Below are 24,149 nucleotides of genomic sequence, written 5' to 3' on the forward strand. Positions count from 1 at the left end.
CTAAGGCTGAGATCATGGTCCTTTTGCTGCCTTGCTTTCCCACGTCGCTTGTGGCCTGCAATAACTTGGTTGCTATAAAGTCCGTGTGCTCCTGGCACCCTACGATTTTGGCTCCACCGAAGGTGGCGCATATCAGTGGAAATAAATGCATCAACGGTTTGTCTGGACCTACACCCCTTGGGTCTACGGACACCTCCCAGTGATTCAAGGACATGCATAGCGGGTTGTGGTCACTCTCGGCCCTCTCAACTACCGACATGTCGACTAGATGTTTCCATAATCCCAAATTAATCAGAATGTAGTCAATTCTGCTTTTGCAGGAACCACTCCTATAGGTGATTGCCCCTGATTTATCATGCATAGTCCTTCCATTAGTAGCTCTCAGCCCCTTGTTTAAGCAAAGTGAGTTTATCTGGATTGAGAGTTCAGTCCACCTTTTGATAGGGTCTAGTTCAAGCTTCGGGACGCCCGACTCCTTGTCCTCATCGTCCATGATGTTCCAGTCACCACCTAACAGGGGTTCGAAAGTCATGTTGAAATCTCCCCCAAGAATGATATGTGAGTGCTGTGAATAAGATTTGATACATTCCTCTAGACTAGCTAGGGTTACTGATCTCTTGCCCCCAGTGCTACGTGCATACAAATTGTAAATAAGGACTGATTTTCCGTCTCTAAACTTAAGGGCGAGAATTTGAAAGTCCCTATCATTAGAGTCAAGAGGTTTAATTATAACATCAAGTTCCTGGCTAACCCAGATTGTCAAACCACCCGATGGCCGTCCTTTTCCACCTTTTTGCGCGTGAACACTAAAGTTCAAGTATCCCGGGAAGTGAAGGGTCTCTAGCAACCAGGTTTCTTGGAATAGGCATATTTTATGTTGAATTATAAAAGAGGCCCATTCTGGGGATTCTAATTTAGATTTTAGGCCTGCCACATTCCAGGATAAGATTGAACATATTTCTCTTGGTTCTGATGATTGGCTTGCATTCAAATTCAGACCAGTGTTCCCCAGGGTTAATGTGGGCCACAGGAATGCCCTGGGATCCCTGGGATGTTAGTGTAGAAATGGGGCAGATAGTCACTATTTCGCGCTGAGATGTTCACTCTCCGGCCATGCCGCCCGAATCTCCCACCTGAACTGGGTCAGATGATAGTTAGTCGTTTAGATCCAGTCCAGAACTTCCGTCGGTTTTCCCTCCTGTGCTAGTTTCAGGAATTGTTAACCCTTTCAGTGGGGGAGATGGTCTTATTTGTATTCTAGAGTGGTCGGGAGAACAACTTCTAAACTCCAAGTTAGTTAGGTTTTCAGCCAACTCGGTGGTCTTGAGTCTTAGCTCAATATAATCAGCTAAGTCCCCGGGGTATGTAAGCCGTTTAGAACTAACAATATCGTCCCTTATTATAGATCTGCAGCCCCGTACGTGTCTTATCCAATGAATAGCTTTGTTAGTTAACAAATCATTGGTTTCCAGGGACTTTCCAGCATTTAGCTTCGGAACATTAACCATATAAACTACTGGTAAATGACATATCTTGTGATTAGGGTTTGGGCCAGAAATACCTCTACTCGTCATGGCGTTTCTGGTACCACCACCCTGTTGTGTAGTAAATCTGTTGTTTACTTTATTCGATAAAAAGTTTCATCATAAAAGTGTACAATTTATACAGAAAATTAAAAAATAAAAAATAAAAGAGCAGGGCCCCAGCAATCTTATATAACCATACATCATCCCATACTACTCGAATTTGTTTAAAATTACTAAATATAAATGTCCACTTAACTAAAGACAAGAGGATGCCAACGGTATTTTTTAAGGAAAGGTTATTTGCGGGACAGATACTACTAATTATCTATCTCATCACATTATAAATTGTACTGTATCAATCTATCATCATATTCAAGCGTTCATCTAGTAGCTAATAACACCAACATGAAAAAAGAACACACAGACAATAGTTACGATTTGTAACTTTCTTTTAGAAGTCCTTTTTCCTTTTTACATCATAAATACAAATAAACTCATCACACAATATTTAATCTTGTGTGGAAGCACTCTTCAAGATCCAAGAAACAAAATATCTTCTTGTTAACCCTTAATCCATGGGTTGTGTACCACCACTCTGTTGTGTAGTAAATCTGTTGTTTACTTTATTCGATAAAAAGTTTCATCATAAAAGTGTACAATTTATACAGAACATTAAAAAAATAAAAGAGCAGGGGCCCAGCAATCTTATATAAACATACATCATCCCATACTACTCAAATTTGTTTAAAATTACTAAATATAAATGTCCAGCACATTAAAAAGCTAAAAATACAAGGACCCACCAATCCTATATAAACATACAACATCACATACTACTCAATGTATACAATTACTAAAATATACAATAAATCAATTTCATGAGAACCATTAAAAGACATATCCTGCCATGGGGCCAACTGGTGGTTAGGTAGGGTGGGGGTGGGCTTGGACCTCCTTGTACATGTCTGCCATGCACTGCCCAAATATTTAGCTACCCCACACACCATAGCAATGGAGGACGTATCAGTGCAGTGGAACCGTAGGGCCATTTTGTGACATCTAAGGCCCAACCCCTTACATAGTGGTTTTAACCATATCTTCCTGGCAACCCTGTATGCTGGGCAGGCAAAGAAAAAATGAGCCACAGACTCGTTGGGGGCTGCACAACCAGGACAGGCTTTTTGTAGAACACCCAAATCTTTACACCCTGAAGAAAAGTCATTCACCGGTAGGGTCCCGAGCCTCAGTTTTAGGTAAAGTGATCTGTCCAGTGGTTTCTCTATATAATCAAGGAAGGGTTTGAGTTTTCTTGTCCATTTGATCTCAAGGAAACGCTGGGAGAGAGGGCCCCCTTCACTTCTGCGTATGGCCATCTCCTGTACCCAGTCCCAATAGAGCTTCTTGATCACTACCTTGGGAGGCGGTGTTTGGCTCAACCATGCTTCACTTAAGCCCAGTTGCACAACTAGCTGTCTCAGGTTGCACAACCACTTAATCTTATTGCCTGTGTTGAGGAGAATAAGTTTGTCTAGAACTGCAGCATAATTATGGAGCTTCTGGGTCCTTCTCAGACGCACCCAAAAGAGTAGTGGGCGCAGACGCACTATATCTTTTATGGGGCGCCTGCCTAGTTCTAGCCGTAATGGGATTAATGGGGTGGAGACTGGGAGGGCCACCAGATCTCTCATGAACTTATTTTCAGACGTGGCTAACTCTGTTATATTCTCAAACCCCCACAACTCGGAACCATATAATGCTGCCGGCAATACTTGACCATCATAAATAGCAAGAGTTGGTGCCACAGGTTTACTAAATGACTCCCGCTGTTCCCTTAGAACCACCCCTGAGACTCTTTTGTGGTTTAATAACATTTTGGCCAAATGGTCTTTCCATTTCATCCGTCTGCTTACCCTTACACCCAGATAGTCAAAGGAATCGACCAACTCCAAGGGGACGCCGTTAAGCGAAACATTATTCCTGAATCTCTTGGAAGGTGAAATGGCCATAAGCTTTGTTTTAGAGGTATTTATGGTGAGGCCTCTATTAATGCAAAACACACTAAAGCGGTCCAGGAGTTTTTGAAGACCTGTGGGTGTTTTAGAGATCAAGATGGTGTCATCCGCGAAGAGTAGAGTGGGTGTTTTTTCCCCCGCCAGGGATGGTGCATCTGCCGCTTCCTCCCTCAGATGCTCCACCACTCCATTCACAAAGAGGGAGAATAGGGTCGGTGCCATAACACATCCCTGGCGGACTCCACTCTTCACGGGCACCCTTTCTGTCAGTTGTCCCTGGGTGCCCCATCTAATCCTCGCATAATTCCCCTCGTGTAGCTTCACAATAAGACCCAAAAAGTGACCCTGGGAAGCCCATCTTCCCCAGGATATCCCACAACCTTGCACGAGGGACCAGGTCGAACGCTGTCTTAAGATCTATGAATATCAAGAACGAGTTGTGTGAGCATAGAAAATGCGTGTACATCCCTGGAACAGGCACTCCGGGGTGGATCAAAGTAACTGATTCCAATGTTCTTAGAAAAAATTATTTTATTCTATGATCATTATCATGGGTGGTTTCTTCGTGATATTGTCGTCATATCAACAAAATTAGTAGATTAGATCAACATTTTAGCTGTTGGATGAGAACTCTGATGCATTTCGGGCGGAACGCCCTTTATCAAGGAGAGCTGAAAGAAAGGGAGACGAGCCGAAATTAGGATGAGGGAAATACAGCTGGTGAAGTTGATGTACACCATGTTAGTACGGGGGTGTAAGCAAACCGGGAAAAGGTAGTCCCAGAGAATTATATGTGGACTGTGAACGGTAAATCGCTGGGTGAGTTGAGGAAATAAACACCAGTGGGAGAAAAGTTACAAGGTCAAGGGGTAGTGCGGGAGCGTGATTGAAAAATTTACCGAGTGTGAAAGACGTGACCAAATTACATAGCGTGACTAAGGGTAACAACGTTACAAGCGGTGCGAAGTTGGCAACCTACTCGATAAAAGAAAAACTTACTTCAGAGTTGAAGCGCCGAAATGCACTGGGTCAGTCAACCAGTGGTTCTATTCCGAGTGGGGAAACCCGGAAGAGAGCGTGAAAGTCAATAAGTGGGCGTGAAGGTGAAGGAGGACTTGTACACACATTTTCTATGCGCACACAACTCGTTCTTGATATTCATAGGCGTTTGACGGTAACGCCACCTGAGAGTGCACCCATCCCTTCTAACTTCCTTTAAAAACTTTCAAGGATTCAATACAATCTAGCAGGGCACCCCCCACTCCTTTCATGTTAAGATCTATGAAAGCCAGATAGATGCTACCCTTGTTAATGGTCACGGCTTTCCAATAGATCGAAAAAAAAGCGGAAGACCTGGTCCATCGTGCCCACCTTCTGGCAAAACCCTGCTTGGAAGTGAGAGAGAACATGCTCCTCTTCCATCCAGACACCCACCCTAGAAATGATGACCCTGCCAACCACCTTCTGGATCACGTCAATCAGACTGATTGGTCTGTAATTGGCAGGGTCTTCTCTTGTGCCCTTTTTGTACACTGTTACCACCTCTGCTGCCTTCCATGAATCTGGCACAGGATAACCCTTAGAGATCAAATTCATTATTAGGGCAATTAGTTTGCCCCAGGCATCAGGGTCATTGAAAAGAAGGTCCCCAGGTATCCCGTCCGGGCCAGCTACCTTCCTAGGGGTCAGATGTCTAATGGGCACTCTTACTTCGGAGGGCAGAAATGGTTCTTCGCGCTCCGCCAGGGTTTGGGTCCTAAAATCTGAATCTGCAAGAGGTGAATCTAATACTTCTCTCCCATCATACAACGCAGAGAAGTGGGAATGCCATTGTTGTTCCGTTATGTGGTTTACGATAGATGGTACACTTTGCTGGCTAGCCTTGTTAATCAGATCCCAAAACAGCATGGCATTCTTCATGTTGGCAGCAGATTTAAGATCCTGCCAACGTTGTTCCTCCCACTCACGTTTAGCCAGCACTATCGCCCTTGCATAATCCTTCCTAGCCGAGCTAACTAGTGAGGGATTCTTTTTAAGCAAGGCGACAGTTAACTCCTTCCGTTTCACCTTGCACTGGTCTGAATACCATGGATTACTGGTGGTGGCCGGTTTAGTGTTCCCTCTGCCCGTTTTGCCCTGGGATAGGAAGTATTGTCCTACCTCCTCTATCGTATTCTTGTAAGCCAAGAAAAATGGGGGTCCCTGGTCACAGCCATTTCTCAGATTGAGGTCCTCAGCTCTGCTGTCAGTTCTACTACATGCGCTCTAATCCTCTCAAGATTCCCTTCCTGTAGTTGAACTTTATCCCATTTTATCCTGCGGTTACCATTGCAAGGGACAACCTCGCTAGTTATCTTCAAGGGGGCTTTGTTCCCACTTCCCTTTAATTTACCCCACCATATCTTCATACATAGGGGGTTATGGTCACTGTCCTGCGAAGGTATGACCTCCATATCTATTAGGTCGCACCACAGTGTAACATCCAGCAGGATGTAATCAATTCTGGACGGGCCTTTAAGCCTATTAAAGGTCATTGCTCCATCACGGTCAGAGATTGTCCTACCATTTAATGCTCTTAGATTAAATTCCATGGTCAGGGCATTGACCTGTATTGCCCTATCTGACCATTTTCTAATTGGAGCTAGTGAGAGAGCTGGGATAGACCATCTAGAGTCCTCCTCCTCTATACCCAGGGGATTATCCCTAGATAGGGGTTCGAATGTACAATTGAAAACACCTCCCACTAAAATTTTAGAAGTTGTGGGACATTTGGCTAATATCTGTTCTAGGATCGCAAATGTATCTGAGGTTGTGTCCCCCGATTCCCTCTAGAATAGATATTAAGAAGGTCTATCCTACTCCCCTTGCTGTGTCCTGGGAAAGAGATATGTAAGATATCCCTGGTCACTGTTTCATGGATGGTAATGTCCCAGTTCAATCCAATTTTTACCCAGATGTGTAGTCCACCCGCCGGTCTACCCTTGCCACAACTTTATGCGGGCACGAAGAAGGTTGCATAACTGGATTTGTGCACTGGGAGCAGACTCCAGGTTTCTTTGGAGCATGCATACATCAAACTTCTCGATGAACACATTCCATTCTGGTAAAAGCAACTTTTTTTGCAACCCAGCCATGTTCCAAGATAACAAATGAATAACCCTGTGGCCTATAACAGACAAGTCCGAGGTGATTCCATTATTCCCGCCCTGCTCGCAGGACTCAGGCTCACTAGTATCTTCTAAGGAACTAACTAATTCCAGGGGTAAATTAATATCACCGATACCCCTCGGGATCTTTGTTTGTGGGGTAGCAACAGCCCGCAGCTATCATGGAAATGGGGAGCTATAGGGTCCACTTTCGCAGTCGCACAGTTGGTCGCAGCTATAGGGATCGTGTTCCCCTGTTTGAGAGACTTGGTGGTAGTTCATGTCAATCCACCATGTCCAGGCAGCTAAACCTATTCATGATCGGGAAGCCCCCCCCAGTTGTCCCTAAAAACTGGCTCTGTAGGAGAGTACTCCCCCCAAGGCCCCTGATTCCAACCCCAATCACGATGCCCTACTCTACGCCAGTTGTTGTTAACTCTAGGGTCCCGAGTGGGCCCACTACTTGGGGGGTAGAAAAAGGACAGTCGTCTAGTGGCTATACCCTCAAATCTATCTTGTGTGTCACATGCACAAACTTGAGCAGCAGTGTGTGGGTCCGCAAAATTGATTATCACACAATCTCCCTTGACAGATTTCCTCTGATGCCCCAGCCATGCCACCCTCTTCACTGTCAAGATCTTGCTTCTGTGATGTGGGGGTAGGGGCCGGTTTTGGTTAAGCCAGTGTCGGACCTTATTATGAAGCGACCAGTTGGTTTCCTCATGGGGGGCCTCCAGTTCTGGGACCCCCGTCATAACAACCACAAACGGTGTGGCCTCCGGGGGGAGGTTCACCACTCTTCCTCTGGCCGCTACTTCACCATTTTTGTTTCCCATAGGCGGCGTGCTGTGTACCCTGGGTGGAATGGCCCCTTCACCGGGATGATCGAGGCCTGGGTTGGATATACCTTCCTTTTCCACTCTCTTTTCAACAACTGGGGCTGGGTTAGGCTTGGTGTTAGCCGCTACTAAAAGCGGATTTTTAGGAGCTTGTACAATAACTTTTTTACTGCTTGATGTGTTGCTCCCAACTTTCTGGGCCCCTGGGATTTTTGGGTGGATAGAGTTGGAACAGAGATCAGCTAGTTGCTTTTCCATGTGGGATAACCTATTCTCTGTAGGAGAGAGATAACATTTAAAGAGCTCTTCTAATTGCAGCAAAATTTGGGTGTCAACCGCTTCCCTACTAGCAGTTCTCCCAACCGGGCTAGTTGGACCTTCTAGATTCCCTGCAGTCCCAGACTTTGTTGTAACATCACTGACCTGGGGGTCCTAGACTCTGTTTGGTTTAGTGGTGACAACCCTGGTGGTCTATATTTCAGATGTCGTCCCCTTCCCCTCACGTTTTTTTGTTTCTGTTTTTTAGGGATGGCGCCCTCCCTCCTGACCCTCGGTGTAGTAGCGCTTGTGTCTTCCTGACTGGGGCTGATACCTAAATCCGGGGTATTTTCCAGATCTGTACTTAATTGCGAGGCGCATGATAGATGAGACGCTGATAGATCTACTGTGTTAGGCAAACTACATCTATCAGCATGTACCTCTGCCTGGACATCTATAAGACCCACCGCCTCCGAATGATCGGGGTTTTGGCCGCTGCAAATGTGCCCATAGAAGATCTTCTCTTTGCCAAGGCGAGGTCTTGGGACACCCTACGCTCCATTAGTGTAATCCCTTGGTCTATAAAGGTATTAGCCCTTATGATAAAGTTGTCCAAGGTGCCTGTAGATAGGGGCCTCCTGCAGCAGTTTTGCTTCTGCTCCCTCGGGTAGACATTATCAGGGGTAGAGATCACCAGAGTTAGCAGTATGAACCTGTATAGAAATGTACGTAATGATTACAACGTCTGTATACTGCAACTCACCAACCCAGGCTAGGAGTAAACGTTAGAGGGCTGGCCCAGCCCGGCCTCCACCGGTCTCTAACGGACTTCAACGGGCCCGCCCTTGGCCCTGGCTTCGCCCGGGCGCGACTCGCGGGGCGAGAGGCGTTCCTATCCTTTAACGCGCCTCCAGGCGCTCGACTGATGTCACTCTCGCGCCACAACCGCCGGCGCACCTGGGAGTTGGAGTCCCTGCGGCGGCGATGGTGCTGGTGGGGCGCAATGAGCGGCAAGCCGTTCCCCTCACGGCTATTTGGCAAAGTGGTGATGGCCCAATTGATGCTAGATTAGCCGTTCCCCTCACGGCAAGCAGGCAAGTCCTCTCGTGTCTCTCGTGGTAACGCTCCCAGTGAGCGCTCAGCGCTCCTATCATTTATCGCGCCTCCGGGCGCTAGATTGACGTCACTCTCACGCCACAACCGTCGGGGCACCTGGGAGTTGGAGTCCCTGCGGCGGCGATGGTGCTGGTGGGGCGCGATGAGCGGCGAGCCGTTCCCCTCACGGCTATTTGGCAAAGTGGTGATAGCCCAATTGATGCTAGATTAGCCGTTCCCCTCACGGCAAGCAGGCAAGTCCTCTTGTATCTCTCGTGGTAACGCTCCCGCTCCTGTTGTGTAGTTAGGCTACCACTTGACATGGTATCATTTCCCTTCGTCCATTGGAGTCTCCCTCCCACTGTTAGAGATATTTGGTTGGGGGCATTCTGGGGCTTGTGTAGGGTTCCTAGTGCAACCCTCTCTGTTCTTAACACCTCATGATGTGTTGTGCCTACTAGAATAGAACTAGTTCGCTTTCTAGGTTGGGGGTCGCTATGTTTTGGGGCTTCTGTTATCCAGGGACCATTGACTCCGCTGCCTTTCTTTGTGGCTGCGCAGGTCGTACAGGAAACCAAGGCCTGGGCAACCATGCCTTGTTCTACTGCGTCAGTAAGATGATCTATCTTGACCTGCATAGCCTCAATCAGTTTGCACAGCTGGTAGACTACTTTAGATAGTTGGTTGGTATCTGGCTCAATTTGGGTAGGAATGCTATGGGTGATTTGCAACTGGGATTCTCCCTCAATATAGCTGGTATTTGCTTGCAAAACTTCCTGCGCAGAATTGTGATCGTTATTAACAATTTGCGCAAGGATAGCAAACCGGTTTTTGCATAGCACAGCTGGTGGCTTAGGAGAGAGGGAGACCAGGGGATCTGGATTCAGAACTACTTCGGTACCCGAGGCTTCACAGGTATTTCCCCCACCAACAGCTGTTGTGGTTATCCGACCTCCCGCATTATATTTACTTAGAAACATATCAGGAATTACCGGAGTACTTCTCCTAACCCCTTTTTCCAGATTATCGTCTGTGTCAGCACTCCCTCCGCGTGACTGTCCATGCATGGCAAAATTTTGGCAGTTAAAATGTCCTCGCAGTCCTCTATTAGTTCATCGATCCAATCCATCACACAGTTGCCCCCTGCGTGTAGTACCTGTTTCTTAGAGGGGATTGACTTCATTTTTCTAGGCCTTTTCCCTCCCCTGGGGGTAACAATCGAGCCTTCATTTGGGTCCTCCACAATTTTCCTCTTCCTCTTCTCCATGATCAGTCCACTTTGGCTCGTGGCTTTACAATAAAGTAATGGAACAGTACCTTTTGGGAGGAAGTCAAGTGAGATGGCCCTGCCCGGCCTCCTACGTAATCCGACGGATGGCTCAGCCCGGCGCCACCCGCGCGCGTCCTGCGTTGCGAGAGGCGGGCACGCTTTTGGTGGTGCAGGGGGTATCTGGGGTGTCGTCAGCAGCCTGCGCCTCGCAGTCACTGCTGGGTGGTGTAGTTCTCTACGGCCGTTTCCCTCACGGCGTGCGGGCCCCGTCCTCCGGTCGGGATATGGCAAGAAGGCAAGGAGGCAACAGCAGGTGGCAAGCCGTTTCCCTCACAGCCTTCCCTGGTGCAGCAGCGACTGGTGGAGTCCAGCCCCCTGAAGTGAGCGCGTCCCCACTGGTATATAATTAACCATTTTTAATGGAAGGTCTTGCAGCATCAGAATAAAGAAAAAGACGGCCAGCAAGACTTGCTAGGTTTTATCTATCTGTTTGTTTGGTTGTCTTGGAGTCTTAGTATGTATATATGTTGTCACAGTATTGTTTAGATTCACTCACTGTCTGTCGTCACTATTCTCATTATGTGCACTAGTATATTTTTGTGCACTTTTCTTTCTTCACGTAGAGAGAGTGACTGATGATGAGAAGAGGGTATACCGGATATTGCTAAACCGGCAACCCCCTCTGGTGTTACGACCGTGAGGTACTCTCTCTACTCTCTACACTTTTCTGCTTTCAGTTAGTGTTGGCCTGTGGTTTCCTATTTTGTTCTATGTTGATTTATTGAGGCATCCTGGCCTAAGGAGGAGTGTTAATATAGACACCTAGGGTATAGAAACAGACAGTGTGGTCGTTTACCCATGTTGTGGTCAAGAAAGTGGATGGTGTGTTGACTGAGGTAGGGCTACATTTTGAGTAACTGTATTTTTTTTTCCCCCAAAAAAGTGTCTGTGGGCACACCAGTCTCCTTGGTAAGTGGCGCCACTTGCTTCTTCTGCTCCTCCTTACTGGCAGTGGCACTGGCAACTTTCTTGGTAGGGGAGCTACGGCCACCTTTCGTTGGGCCCATCTTCTTAAGATGTCAGAAGAACAGCAGGCCGCAGTTGCACAAGATGCAGAGTTGTCTGTGGCCACACGTAACGTCACACACAACAGCTGGACTTCTTCCTGGCACTGATGATGAACAATGAGGATGATCGATTTGTGGTTCTCTTTGTGCACCTAAAAGCAAAGGAAGCCAGAGGAACATCAGTTAAATAAATGTTGCATATGTTGTGCTTCAATTAATATTTTTAACTAGGCATTTATTATTATTACAACACACCCAAAAATGGAATGACCAAAAATAAAAAATGCAATTAATTCTAATCAAAAATGGAAGTTTACATTGATAGAAGAGAGACCACACAGAGAGAGTTGTTTCACACACCACTGAGTACCCCTGGCCATAATGGATGAAAGCAGGGCAGACTGGGTGCAGGCCTATGGCACAAAGCACACTACCTGGCTTCAAAATAGCCCCTTGACCCCCACCCACATGGCCCTGCCTGGACCAGGCCTCAAAATGGCCCCCAACCACATGGCCAGGCCCCAACACCACCCCCAAAAATCGAAAAACACACAAAAACCACCACAATCCAATGCCATCGATGCCCTAAATGATGTTTAAAATATTCAAGAGACCCCACAGAAAGCCTTGGTCCATGCACCACTGAGTACCCCTGGGCCTACTGGCTAGTGTGGCTTTACACGCACCCCAAAATATAAATAAAAATCCGCATATAACAGTGAGCTATTCAATTCCATTACATTAATGATATTTAAGTTCAACAAAACTCACAGAAACAGTTGTATCATGCACCCATGACTAACCCTGGGCCTACTGAATACTGTGCCTACCCACAATATATTTTTTTAAAGTTGTGAAAAAGTTTACAAATTGTAGTTGCAGCAACTGCAATGTCTCAAACAATCAACACCAACTCACTTGTAAAATCTCAAATCCAAAAGTAATCCAAAAGTGATCCAAACAGAAAGTCCTCAAATACAAATCTCCAGCAGCAGCAACATGAAAAGTGACCAGGACATGGACAAAGCACTGGGAGGAGACTGCTGGACAGAAACAGGAAGTTGGAGACTCTGGGGCACTTCCTTCCTCCCACCCCCCCCCAAAAAATGGACTCCTTGCACAAAAAAGTACAGCCAAATGTCAATCTGAGGAGTTATTCTGATCCAAATCATCATTTTCAGAAGGTTTATGCTGCCTGCGGTAGATTTCTTGTGCAGAATTGCAATTTTTGCAAGTTCGGGAAAGCGAGCTGTTCAAATCACTCGCCGGAAGTCAGCTGCGCGTCGCATCTACGTGTTCGCAATTGTTTACTTCCGCGATGCGTGATCGCAGGTCCTTATGACGTAGTCACGTTCTCAAACTCTCGCAGTGCAAGATGGCAGGCCGCTATGACGTACTCGCGGTTGAAAAGTCTTGTACGATCACGCAGCCAGATCCAAAATGGCACAGCGCACGCAAACTGGGAGGAAAAACAACTCGGTGAACTCAGAATCACGGTAAGTCAACGCCGCGCACGCAAGATTGTATTTTTGAAGCGCGACCAAGCAAAAAAATCGAATTGCGGATTTATGGGCAAATTTGCGTGATTCGCGGACCACGAAATTGCCAAAAATCAGCAAATTCCACGAGCGGAACGGATTTTCAGCCCACGGTTACCCAATTCCTTCTTGTCAGTGATCTTTTCTCTGACTAAATCACCAAATTTTGGGATCTAGACAGGCCTTGCTGGGAAGGTTGTTTTTTCCCCAGTGGTGGTTGTCTTCAGGAACACGTTGCTTTGTTTCGATCTCAGTTCATTTAAGTCCTGTAAAACAGCCAAATGGTCTTTGATATCAAATTTCTTATTTTCCGCCACTGTTCCATGACAATCAAGATCCGGAACCAACATTTGTGTCCCAAATAGGACCTCATATGGAGTGACACCCCCTAAAGAACTTCTTGGCAAATTGTTTAAAGCACGTTGGACCCCATAAAGATGTTTGACCCACCCATCACCCCAACCTAATACCCTAGCTGTTATAGACTGCTTTATGTCCTGTTTTTTTCTTTCCACAACAGAATTTCCCTCAGAATGGAATGGAGAAAAGTTCCGCAATGCTACTCCAAAACTGGCCATGGCTTCTTTGTAAGCTCGAGTGCTAAATGCAGGGCCCTGGTCAGAGTGTTGTGTGCCTATTGCGTATGTGCCGATAAAGACTCATAAATCTTTTATAACATTTTGAGTGTCAGCCGAGTGCTGAGGCCACATCCAAAGAAACCTTGAACACGAATCCACTGCGACCATGATATATTTATAGTTACCATCCCTTTGTAAGGGACCATTGTGGTCCAGGTAAACACATGCTAATGGTTTATCTGAGATTAACAGGGGCGTTTCACAGTAGAGACTTTAATTTTTTGGCATATTTCACTGTCCAGGACATAGTTTCTGTTCTGCTTCCTTGTTTCATCATTGTTTTAATAATGACACTGTGGTGAAAACACTTGCATGATCAAAGGCGAGCCCTTCATGTGCTGCTAGGATTAGTCCTATTCTATGTTCCATGTTTGGTATTACCCTCTCCCCCACTCCATGGATTCGAGCAAACAGAACATTGTTCACATCAATTGTATATGAGTATTTGAGTGGAAGCTTTTTAGGTAACACTGCACCACTGCCTTTGCTTGAAGCATTGACAGCCAATATTATTTCACTGTCTATTTTCATTTTTGAACGAGTGATTGCAGCTATGGAAGCCGTTTGCACAGCCCCCTTCGCGGCTTCATCAGCCAATGAATTCCCTTCAACGTCAACGCAATCACGTTGATGACTCAGCGTGTGTATCACAGAAATGTTTTGTAGTCCGTTTCACAACTGAACTACTTGTTCCCAAAGCTCTTTGTGCTTGATTGTGCCACCTTTTGCATCTTTGAAACCCTTTTGAAGCCAATTCTGTAAATATTAATTGCAAGATTGAACACAGTAATAAGAATCGCACACTATGAGTGGGGGAAATTTGCGATCCGTATTTTCAAGTGCCATTATGAATGCTTGTAGTTCAGTTCACTAAGCTGTACATTCTCCTAGAGATTGCGTTTTTGTGACCATAGGTCTGAATTTGACATCGTGCATACAAGCTTTAACGCTTGCGCTTGCCGCACTATAAGCTTGCTTACCTTCCGTAGCGCGTTGTCCAGATCCGTCAGTAAAAATTATTAAGCCTGGGCGTAGTTCGCGTAGCCGCACTCCGCGAGCTACGCGAAGATGCACTTGCACTCCGCGAACTACGCATAGCTCCGCGAGCATGCGTAGTAGCTTGCTTGACCCGTTCAAAAGCCATTTTTCGTCTTCGGGAGCGCCGTGGAACTCTGGAACCTGCTCAACACCACATCTCCAGACGTCGCCTTCCTCACGGAAACATGGATGAACGCCTCCTCAGCGCCCGACATCGCCGTCGCCATCCCGGACGGATACAAGATCACTCGGAGAGACCGCGTCAACGAGACAGGAGGAGGCATCGCCATCGTCCACAAGAACACCATCCGCATCACGACCAACTCAGACGACACCCTCACAGCCGCTTAACATCTTCACTTCCAGATACACACCGACCCCAAGACCACACTCAGAGGCACCCTCATCTACAGACCCCCAGGACCTCGCACACAATTCAGCGAAGACATCGCAGACTTCATCAGCCCGCACGCCCTCGCCTCCGCTGACTACATCCTCCTAGGGGACCTCAACTTCCACCTGGAGAACAACAACAACAACACCACCACCACCCTGCTGGACAAGCTCGCCAACCTCGGACTCATGCAACTGGTGAACACCCCCACCCACTACGCCGGACACACGCTTGACCCAGTCTTCTCCTCCAGCAAGTACATCTCCTTCAGCCACTCCACCGGACTCCACTGGACAGACCACAGCTGCGTCCACTTCAGCTTCAGAAAGACCACGACTCACCACCACCCGCAACAGGTTCCCTGCAGGAACTGGAACAAGATCACCACCGACCAGCTCACCACTTCACTGAGCCAGAACCCGCCCGCCAGCTCAACGGACCCCAACCAAGCAGCCAACAACCTCACACAGTGGATCACCAATTGCGCTCGCCCAACCAGCCTCGACCACTCGCAGTCCGGCTTCCGCGTCAACCACAGCACCGAGACCGCCCTCATCGCAGCCACTGACGACATCCGAGCCCTGCTCGACAACTGGGAAACAGTGGCCCTCATCCTCCTGGACCTCTCCGCAGCATTGGATACGGTCTGCCACCGCACCCTAGTGCAGCGCCTCAGCAACATCGGAATCCAAGAGAAGGCACTGGAGTGGATCATCTCGTTCCTCACCGGACGAACCCAGAGAGTCCGCCTCCCCCCGTACAGATCCAAGGCCACCGAAGTCATATGCGGCGTACCCCAAGGATCATCACTCAGCCCTACCCTCTTCAACGTCTACATGAGCCCCCTCACAGCCATCGTACGCCAACACAACCTCAACATCATCTCCTACGCCGACGACACCCAGCTGATCCTCTCCCTCACCAACGACCCAGGAACCGCCAGAACCAACCTACACGAAGGGATGAAAGACGTAGTCGAGTGGATGAGGAACAGCCGCCTGAAACTGAACTCAGACAAGACGGAAGTCCTCATCCTTGGATCATCACCCTCCGCCTGGGACGACTCCTAGTGGCACCCTGCCCTGGGCAGCGCACCCAAACCAACGGACCACGCACGCAACCTGGGCTTCATCCTGGACTCCTCCCTCTCGATGACCAGACAAGTCAACGCCGTCTCATCATCATGCTTCAACATCCTACGCATGCTCCGAAAGATCTTCCCATGCCTCGCCACCGAAACCAGGAAGACGGTCACAGAGCCACTCGTCACCAGCCGACTGGACTACGGAAACACCCTCTATACCGGAAGCACAGCCAAACTCCAGAAAAGACTCTAAAACATCCTGAACGCCTCCGCACGACTCATCTTGGACATCCCCCGACACAGCCACATCTCCGGACACCTGAGAGACCTTCACTGGCTCCCCGTCAGCAAGAGAATCACGTTCCAACTCCTCACCCATGCACACAAGGCCCTCCATGACCTGGGCCCCAGGTACCTCAACAACCGCCTGACCTTCTACACTCCCACCCGCCAGCTACAATCGACCAGCCACGCCCTCGCCGCCGTGCCACGCATCCGAAGATCCACCATGAGAGGAAGATCCTTCTCCTACCTGGCAGCCAAGACTTAGAACTCCCTCTCCATCCACCTCCGCCTGACCCAAGACTACCTCTGCTTCAGGAAGCGACTCAAGACATGGCTGTTCGAGCAGTAGCGGACCCCCCTCCCCCAAGTGCCTTGAGACCCTCTGGGTGAGTAGCGCGCTATACAAATATCCTGATTGATTGATTGATTGATTGCCTGCATGCTCGGGATGTGTAGCGCGTGAAGTTACCCATGAGGTTTGTCCCGCCCGCGTCCCCTTATTTCCGGTCACTACTAACGTGTTCGTGAGTTATTCTGTGCCAGATTGCAGTTTCTGCGTGTTCGGCAACTCGATCTTACCGACAAGCATCCTCGCGGACGCGAAAATGCTATTGAGCGCGCGAGAACTACGCTACGCAGCAGTTTGCGGAGTATTCGACAACTTCGCGTTCTCCGCGGAGCGCGGAGTTGCCGAAACTCCGCAAACTCCGCGAACGGAGCGTAGTTCTTCGCCCAGGGTTAAAAATTATACATTCATACTGGTCTAGAGGTAGAATTTCAGTAGGCAGAGGATATTCGTGTTCGTATTGCAGGAATGCTTGTGTTTTTAAATACGGATCAAAAACATATTCAACATCAATTGCAGCAAGAGAATAAACCCATTGTATCCATCTTGGATGTAAAGCTTTTGCATTCGACATGCTAGCTTTTGTAACTGCCTCTAAGGCTGGTACAGGAGTTACAACCATTATGCGTTTTCCCTGTGCTAGGGCTCTTTCTTTTGCTACAGCAGTTTGAACTGTTGTCAGAATTTTTTCTTTTGATGTAAATTTCATTTCTGCTTGCGTGTACAAATGTGATTTGAATGCAATTGGTACTTTCTCGCCTTCATTAACCCCTTCCATGCTCATGACGAGCTCAGCTCGTCATGAGGCCCAGTGGAGCTGAGCTCGTCATAAACAATGGGGTTCAATGAGGATCAGCACAGGAGGGGAAAACCATTAGCAGCCAAGGTGTTAAAAGTAAAGTAGGTGAATCCGCATTGACCAGCAAATGATTCTGATCACTATGTTGCGTGTTTACGAGTGTTTGTAAATGTTTTGTTGCTAACATGTCTGTTTGTGGTGAACACAAAATTTCTGTGTGTTCTTTTGTCCAATTTATTGTTTTAAAATCAGGTTTGATTAATTCGTAGGGAGGTTTAACCCTTTCTGTGTAGTTTAGAATGTATGTGCTTCCAAAATTCGGGAAACCTAGAATCGACTGTAAGTTTTTCAGCGTTTTTGGAGGTTGGAGCAGCGCACACTTTTCTAAAATGTTGGTTGTCAGGCTTTTGCCTTCACTTGATAGTTCATATCTTAGAAAAAGGATGTTGAGATGGGCAATTCTTGATTTTTTTTAATTGAATATATGATTCTCAGAGGCGAAACCCAGTATCATGGTGTTCACCCTGTTCAAGTGCTTGTTCAGGTCATTGTCTGTCAGATAGATATCATCGACTTATGACAATGCCTCGTCATCATAATTTTGCAGTAACTTTGTTACCCTTGCTGAGAATAACCCTGGACTTTTCTTGAATCCTTGTGGGAGATGACAGAATGGTAGCCGGGTCCCAATTATTGAGAAAGCAGTCAAATACCTACTTTCAGGTGCAATGTTTTGACAAAAGAAACCTTTAGAAGTAACTAATGTGGTTTTATATTTTTTACGCACAATGTTATTCATTATTGCTGTACTGTGTGCATTTTGCACTGCAAATGTTTTACAACAAGAGTTTAGGTGTCTATATTCCAAAACTAGACAATATATATTGTCTGGTTTGGAAACAGGAAACAAAGGATTGTTCATTGATGAGGTATATGTTTCAATTACCCTTTGGTATTCAAGTTGATCTAAGATCTCCTGGACCAGATTTTTAGCTTTTTGCTTAATTGGATACTGCCTTTGTGCAGTTGGTTGATTTTTTAACTGAATCTTATGATGAGGTGAGTCCTCAAGATTTTTGATTAATTCTGGGGCTTGGGCAACTGCCCATTTCCTGACATAAGTATATTTTAAATGTACTGGGACATAGTTAGAGAAGGCTGGCATATTGATCTCTGCTCCATGTGGGCACTCTTTGACAAATTCTAGTGGCCAGTACGGTTCTGCTGGAAGTATATCATAACTCTTTGAAAGTCGCTCCCAAAAGAGGGCTTTCACTTTTCTCGGTATGTCTCTCTCCATCTGAAGTGTTATTTCATATAACCTCTGCGGAGAACTAACCCTGGTGTCTGAAGTCTCAACTTGTATGTCTTCATTCAGGTCCACTGTCTTCAGAAGTCCCTTCAGGTTCTGGTGAGCTATTGTTACTTTTGCTGCACTGTCCAACATTGTCTCAGCTCATTCTCCGTTCTTGAGTTGTGTTCTCAGAGTCCTCAGCATGTCTGATCTTTAGACCTACTACTTTCTTCTTGGAGAAGTGAGGTTTTGTTTTGTTTTTTCTGAACGTGTTCATCGTCTTTGGACCTCATACGTTCTTCTTTTTGATCTGAACGTCCTCTTCTTTCGGATGTTTGTGACGATATCTGAAAGGTAAGAGAGGAACGTGTATCAGTATCTTGATACCTGTCAGGTTTTCTCAAATTATCCCTATTCCTGAGGTTATACCTCCTTTCAGAGGGCTCCTTTTGAGGAGACCTACCTCGTGATTGAGATTCTTTCTCTTTTGAATGTTGTTTGTTATTTTCCCATTTCGGTTTAGAAGAGGTAGGATTGTTTTTAGTAAAGGCCTTTACAGGATTTTCAGACAGCTGTGGTTTAACTGGTTTCCGACCCAAACTGTCTCTTCCTAATTCTTCATAGGATTTTTTAATTATTCTGGCTAGTTCTTGTGGTTCTTCTGTTACATCAAATTCCCTTAATTTCAGGCTGATTGCCACTGATGCTGCTTCTCCTTTAATATTAGATAATATTATTGTTGAGACATGGTTAACATTTTTCAGTAATTTTATACCTAAATTCAGAGCAGAGCCATTTTGAATCTGTTTCAGGACGTCAGGTATTACCGCCATAGACGAAACACTGTGTGTTTTAGGGCAGATAGCAGCAAAGACTGTGCCCCAAGTAGTGCAGTATTCCAGATGTGGTGTTATCCCCATTGGTAAAGAGATTGTTAGAATTCTATGTTTCTCATAAGGGCTAGTATTAGGAAATACTGCTTCGATGTGAGTCATTTTTTGAGCTATGCAAAGTGGAATTTGTTCACGTTTTGCGGGCAATTTACCCATGACTGCATGTAAGTCTGTGGTGTGATTTTTAGTGTATTCGACTGGTGAGAGTTTTGTTGTGGAATAATTAATGGTGGTTGGACTGTGAGAGTCTGCATGACATATTGGACTAATTGTCTGTATATCTTGATTAACTCTTTGAGTTGAGCAAGTAATTCTATGTCTGTCATGTCCTTGATTTCAGGATGAGGTGTGTAGCCTGCTAAAACCGGCCATGTTGCTCATGGTCTACCTAGTGGACCGAGCCTGGTAATGTGATTAAAATATTTTAGGGCTCCTTTAAACCAAAGATTATGCTCCTGGTATGTGAGTGGAATTTCAATATCCTTGAACGGAATATATTCCTCAGGTGGTTCGTCTTCTTTGTAGAAGTGAAACTCATGTGTTACTGAATTTGATTCTGGGAATACTATCTATGAATAGAATACCTCTGTCGGATGATATTCATGTGCCTCTATCACAAAAACTGCTCTACCACCTCTTGGTGTTAGGCCATGTTTTATAAGTTTTTGAGTGATGGCTCTCCTTAAATGTGGAGGAATGATTATAGCATTCTCATCGGTTTCATTAAAACCTGCATTGTCAAAAGCTACCATGACATCGTCGGGTACAGCTCCACCGGTTCCAGTGTTATTATCACAGTTTAGAGACATTGTTTACTGAAAGTTTCAGAGCAAGTTTCAAGGGAACAAAGATAAGGTGCACAATATTTTGGAACACTGTATCCTTCAATGTTGAACAAACCAAACAGCTAATACATGGTATTTTCGTCCTACTCAGCTATGGCAGATATTATCCCTACCCACTCCAGACGTCTTATGGAGTTTTATGAGTAGAGGTCTCTGAGAAAAGCACAACTGAGTTACTTCAGTATCTAGCGTTAAATTAGTGCCTTACTAAACTGTTGGGCGCCATGTAGTGTAGTTCCTATATCCCTGATAGGCTCTGCACATTGGAATAATATACACTATAGATTTGACATAGGACTGTGGTCAGTATGTCTCTATCGAGTACATTAAACTTAATTACTTGTGTGTGCCAGCTAACTCAGAGGTCACTAGAAACTTCTCAAATGAACAAGAACGGATTAGTTTCTGAAAACCGCATAAACATGACAACTTTGTTTCCCTTTGAGTCGGAACAATCTCAGAATCGTGGAAACAATAGATAACCGTTTCACTCAGTCAATCGTGCATGCTTCGTTTCTACAGAGTTGCACAGAAATAGATAGACGGGCATTTCAATAAAAAGGGTTTATTGAACAGTCTTATTTCTCATGCAAGAGATATGAACTGCTACAAGCGTAAGACAGAATGCGAAGTATAATACGTACAGAATTAGCAGTAGGAATAAATAATACTGCAATAGCATGGTCTGTAGCTATGACATATATTCATAAAAATACATACAAAAATAACACAGACTAAAATACTCATCTGGTGCTTCTAAAATAATCCTACCCCAGTGTACCTAACCTAAGTGTAATGCGAGGGAAGAAGTAGGTGCTGCCTAGCTATAGTCTGGTTTAGTTATAGAGGCCAAGAGTCCCTCTAAGTTGTAGTCTGCTCCATACCTTCCAATGAGAGAGGTTGGAATCTCTTTCCTGGGTCTTGATCTCTAACACCCCGCAAGGGGAGTCAGATACACTGGAGCTGGATTCTCGGCAAGGAGGATGGCAGCGCCTGGTCTGTGCGCCAGTTGGGGACTTGACTTCCTTCTGAACTTGCCGAGGCGAGCAGCGTCGGGCAAGTGTGCAGTCGAACCGTGGACAGAACCGTGGTTTGCCATGGCAAGTGAAGGTAAATTTATACCTTGAAGTTGTTTAGGAATGCCAGTATTGAGATAAAAAGTTGGGCTTAAGAACGTCATGAATGAACCCCTAAGGAATAGATGTTCATGCATAATAAATGAGTTCTTGGAGAAATCAATATCCAAGCAAGGGGAAGTCCTAAAGGCTTAAGAGCCTGGTTTTCCAAGAACTCGTTGTGACATAGATGAACAGATGTAGGTGGTCATGCCTGTATTTGGTTAGCATAGCAAATGCGTAAATAAGGGCTGGATTTCTATGCCTAAATAAAGGCAATGTGAATTGTACCTACATTAGGGCATAAATCGGGAAATCTATATACGGAATCTAAATTGACACACAACACACCTCTCTTGTTTCTTTCTGCATCCTTCTTGCTTCTTTCTGTACCCCTTGTGCCTCTTTCACACCCATCTTCCCTCTTTCTGTACCCCTCTTACCTCTTTATGCACCTCTGTTCCTTCTTTCTGCACTTCTTTTGTTTCTTTCTGTACCTCTCTTGTTTCTTTCTGTATCCCTCTTGCCTCTTTCCCAATCCCACTTTACCCTTTCTGCATCTCTGTTGCTTCGTTCTGTACTTCTTTTACCTCTTTCTCCATCCTTCTTCCCTCTTTCTGCACTTCTCTTGCCTCTTTCTGCACCTCTGTTGCGTCTGTCTGCACTTCTCCTGCTTCTTTCTATACCCCTCTTGCCCCTTTCTTTACCTATGTTGCTTCTTTCTGCACTACCCTTGCTTCTTTCTGTATTTCTGTTGCTTCGTTTTGCCATCCTATTGCCTCTTTCTGTACCCTTCTTCCCTCTTTCAGCACCTCTCTTACCTGTTTCAACAACTCTCTTACCTCTTTCTGCAGTTCTCTTGCCTCCCCTGTACCTATCTTGCTTCTTCCAGCACTTCTGTTGCCTCTTTCTGCACCCCTGTTGCTTCTTTCTGCACTTACCACGCATCTTTTGCCTCTTTCTGCACTTCTCTTGCTTCTTTCTACACCACTGTTGCTTCTTTCAGCAATTCTATTGCCTCTTTATGTAGTTCTCTTGCATATTTCTGTACCTCTCTTGCCTCTTTGTGCAAATCTCTTGCCTCTTTCTACACCCCTCTTCCCTCTTTCTACACTTCTCTTACCTCTTTCTGCACCCTTCGTGCCTCTTTCAGCACCTCTGTTAGTTCTTTCTGTACTGCTCTTACTTCTATCCGATACTCTCTTGCACATTGCTGCACCCCTCTTGCCTCTTTCTGCAGCTCTCTTGCCTCTTTCTGTACCTCACTTGCCTCTTTCTGCACTTCTCTTGCTTCTTTCCACACCTCTGTTGCTTCTTTCAGCAATTCTCTTGCTTCTATCTGTACTTCTCTTGCTTGTTTCTGCACCTGTCTTGTGTCTTTCTGCACCTCTGCTTCTTCTTTCTGTGCCTCACTTGCATTTTTTCACCACTCTTACTTTTTTCTACACCCCTCTTGCCTCTTTTTTACACTCCTGTTCCCTCTTTCTGTACCTCTCCTGCCTGTTTCTGCACCTCTCTTGCCTCATTCTGTACTTCTGTTGCTTCTTTTTGCACTTCTCTTGCCTCTTACTGCACCCTTTGACCCTCTTTCAGCACCTCTGTTGCTTATTTCTGCACTTCTCTTCCTTCTTTCTGCATCCCTCCTGCCTCTTTCTGTACCTTTCTTGTCTTTTTGTGCACCTCTCCTACCTCTTTCTGCACTGCTCTTGCTTCTTTCTACGCCTCTCTTGCAAATGTCTGTATCCCTCATGCCTCATTCTGCACCCCTCTTGCCTATTTCTCTACCTCTCTTGCTTCTTTCTACACTTCTCTTGCTTCTTTCTGCACTGCTCTTGCTTCTTTCTGTACCTCCCTTGCAAATTTGTGCATACCTCCTACCTCTTTCTGCATCCCTGTTCCCTCTTTCTGCACCTCTCTTGCCTCTTTCAGCACCGTTGCTTCTTTCTGCACCTTTCTTGTCTCTTTCTGCACCTCTGACTTAGAGGTAATTTTAATCCCCCTGCCCTATTATGTACTAGCGCCTGACAGGGGAGGTCTTGCCAATCACAGGGGTACCCCAACCCTTAGAGTACCCTAGTGTATGTAGGTGTTTTCAGTGTATTCTAAGTGTCTTTCAGCATAGCACTGGCTCCGGGCCTGGTTAGTCAGAGTCAGTTACCACCAGTACCAGACATCAAAAGTTGGCGGGACAGGATGTCTTTACAACATGGCCTCTTTCTGCACCTCTGCTGGTTCTATCTGCATATCTCTTGCTTCTTTCTGCACCTTTCTTTCTCTTTCTGGACTTCTGTTACCTCTTTCTGCATTTCTATTTCTTCTTTATGCGACTTTCTTTGTCTTTCTGCACATGTCCTACCTCAGTAGGAATAGTTAGAAAGTAGCATTTAATAAACCTTAGGAATTCACTGAAAAAAACATAGGTTTCAGGGACCATATAGTTCGAAATTAGCATTTAAAAAACAAACTTTTGAAATTCACTGAAAAAACCATAGGTTTCAGGGACGTTGTAGTTAGAAATTGGCATTTAAAAAACCTTAGAAATTCACTGAAAAAATAAAGGTTTCAGGGACGTTTAAGTTAGTTCTACATTTCATTCAGGCAAAACCAGAGAAATTCTGCTGTTACAGTTAGTTGAGCTAACTACAACTCACGCCCCAGCAACGCACT

This window comes from Lissotriton vulgaris, chromosome 2_1 (assembly GCF_964263255.1).
Source record: "Lissotriton vulgaris chromosome 2_1, aLisVul1.2, whole genome shotgun sequence".
Lineage (NCBI taxonomy): Eukaryota > Metazoa > Chordata > Amphibia > Caudata > Salamandridae > Lissotriton > Lissotriton vulgaris.